Source organism: Brassica oleracea, chromosome C8 (assembly GCF_000695525.1).
Source record: "Brassica oleracea var. oleracea cultivar TO1000 chromosome C8, BOL, whole genome shotgun sequence".
Classification (NCBI taxonomy): domain Eukaryota; kingdom Viridiplantae; phylum Streptophyta; class Magnoliopsida; order Brassicales; family Brassicaceae; genus Brassica; species Brassica oleracea.
In genome coordinates this window covers 16,075,035-16,077,907 of record NC_027755.1, presented here as the reverse complement: position 1 = coordinate 16,077,907, position 2,873 = coordinate 16,075,035, and the positions used below count along the sequence as shown (strand labels likewise).

The following is a 2,873-nucleotide window of genomic DNA, read 5'->3' as shown; positions in this document are numbered from 1 at the left end:
TTGATGGTATTCTCACATGGGTTTTAACAGCTTCTCCACATCCCAAAGTTAAATTTATTTGCAAGCTTCTACTTCAGGCAGTATGCTATGTCCTTTGGCGTGAAAGGAACCTGAGATTGCATAACTCAACAAGCAGATCAGCCCACCTCCTTATCAAGGAAATTCAAGTGATCATGAAGGCAAAACTCATAGGAATGGACCGCATACCAGTTCAACCAACCCAACGCTCTCAATCTTTTCAGGAGTCTCATCTTGTTACTTGGTTTACGTACTTCCAGCCGTAACGACGTCTTAACTTTATCCCTTTAAAGCTTTCGTTCACATGTGTCTCTCTTAAAATTTTATTTGCTTTCTGAAAACTGATGTCCCACTATAGGGAGGAAGACTATTAAAATAAAATTAAAAAAAAAAAAAAAAAAACTTTAGTTTTATCATGGCTCCTTTTCCCACATGTATATATATATACACATACAATAGACCGTAGATAGCTACGAAAGAAAGAATCAAATCTTCAATAATCCTTAATAAAATTAGGGTTCTTAAGCAAAAAAATGGGAAGATCACCGTGTTGCGATCAAGACAAAGACATGAAGAAAGGACCGTGAATGCCCGAAGAAGATGATAAGCTCAGGGCTTATATAAATAAGAAGGGTTATGGGAATTGGCGGTCGCTTCCAAAGCTCGCTGGACTTAACCGCTGCGGTAAGAGCTGTCGTCTCCGGTGGATGAATTATCTCCGGCCTGATATCCGGCGAGGCGAGTTCTCTGACGAAGAAGAGATTAATATCGTTAGACTCCATGCCCTTCTTGGCAACAAGTAAGACCTTTTTGTGAATTAGTATTTTTTTTTCTTTTATGAGACTCTTTAGCATCGACTAATGATTTACGTCTCTATTTTTTTCAAAACGATGTTTATCTGTTTCCATTTGCATGTTTTCATAATTTTGAAATATAAAACATTTTCCATTTTTTCATAAAATAGTTATGCGAAATGCATTTTAGACGTTTTAACGTTAATCGTTTGTGTGATGTCAAAAAAATACGTTAATCGTTTGCGCTTACAAATGATTAACAATTATTGATTAAAATGCTTAGAAGGTGAGCAGTTTTGTATTTCTTTATATTATAGGATGAGTTATTCTTGGGTTCACCCCCTAGGTTCAGCAACCAATAGGATTTTATTATTTCAAATTCGATATCTTATAGAAAATGAAACAAAATATTATCAACTTATATTATGTTTTTAAAATAAAAGGTCAAAAGAAATAAAAAAATAGTAGTTACAGAAAAAAAATTTAAAAAATATATTTTAAACGTCGTCAGCATAATACTAAACCCTAAATCATAATCCCTAAACCCTAAATCATAAACCCTAAACCATTGGGTAAACCCTAAACCCTTAGATAAATCCTAAACTCTAAATCAAAAACACTAAACACTACAACACTAAACCCTAAACCCTAAATCCTAAACACTAAACCCTAAACCCTTGAGTGTTTTAGTGTTTTGTGTTTTTGATTTAGAGTTTAAGATTTATCCAAAGGTTTAGGGTTTAACCGAAGATTTAGGGTTTAGGATTTATGGTTTAGAGATTATGATTTATGGTTTAGTGTTTTGGTGAGGACGTTAAATTTTTTTTTTGTAATTACTACTATTTTTTATATATTTTTTTTACTTTTTATTATTTTAAAAACATAATATAATTTGACAATATTTCATTTCGTTTCTTAAAAGATATCGAATATGAAATAACACAATCCTATTGGTAGGACCGGGGGGGGTGAACCCAAAAATAAGTGTTATAGAATTATTACAAGTCTAGTCTTCAATTTAAGATCTCTTACCATAAAAAAATGTTAATCTTTGGTTTTTGGTTGTAACGATTAAATTTGACATTTATTCTACAGATGGTCGAAGATTGCGAGTCATCTACCAGGAAGAACCGATAACGAAATAAAAACCTATTGGAACACTCATATGAGGAAGAAGATGTTGCAAATGGGGATTGATCCAACCACGCACGAGCCAAGAACCAACGATCTTAGCCCTATACTCGACGTTTCTCAAATGCTTGCGGCGGCTTTTAGTAACGGGCAATTTGGTAACAGTAACCTCTTCAACAACAAAACTGCTTTGGAAAATCTTCTCAAACTCCAATTAATCCATAAAATGCTTCAAATGATAACCCCCAAAGCCGTACCAAACATCAATAGCTTCCGTACCAACTCATTGATTCCTAAACAGGAGCCTGTAGTCAATGATTTCAATACAAATTCAGTGAATCCTAAACCGGAGCCGGGGGCTGGACAACTGAATGCTATTGGTGGTCAACAGGTTTTCATAAACAAAAGTGAAAATGAAGATTTCATGCCATCTTTTGGACATGACTGGGATGGTTTTGAAGATAACCAGCTTCCTGGTTTGGTTACGGTTTCTAAGGAGAATCTGAAATCAGCTAAACCGGGTACCAGTACTACCACTGAGGTAAATTATAAAACCGGACCCGATATGATGCCGGGTTATTATGGTGATCAATTACGTGAAATCCCATCTACTGGTTTGATATCGGTTTCTCCTGAAACATCCGGTTTGAACTATCCTGGTACAACTCAACACTCATCAGCTTCAGATGTCCTAGAGGACTGGGAGAAGTTCCTTGATGATGAAACAAGTGACTCTTGCTGGAAAAGTTTCTTAGAGTAAGAATTTTTTCTCCAGATTTATTTTTGATATATGCTATTTGGTATTTATACATGGTAATACAATATACTTTCTCAAGTTAAAAAAAAAAAAAATATATATATATATTAACAGAGAATTGCTATCTAATATGCAGCTTGACGTCGCCCACATCGTCACCCTGCCCGTTGTAG

The 2,873-nt window shown here is 34.7% G+C and overlaps 1 pseudogene; it reads left to right on the top strand.

Moving 5' to 3' along the window:
* The first annotated feature begins 551 nt into the window (after nucleotides 1-551).
* On the top strand, nucleotides 552-2,873 carry LOC106311330 (annotated as a pseudogene).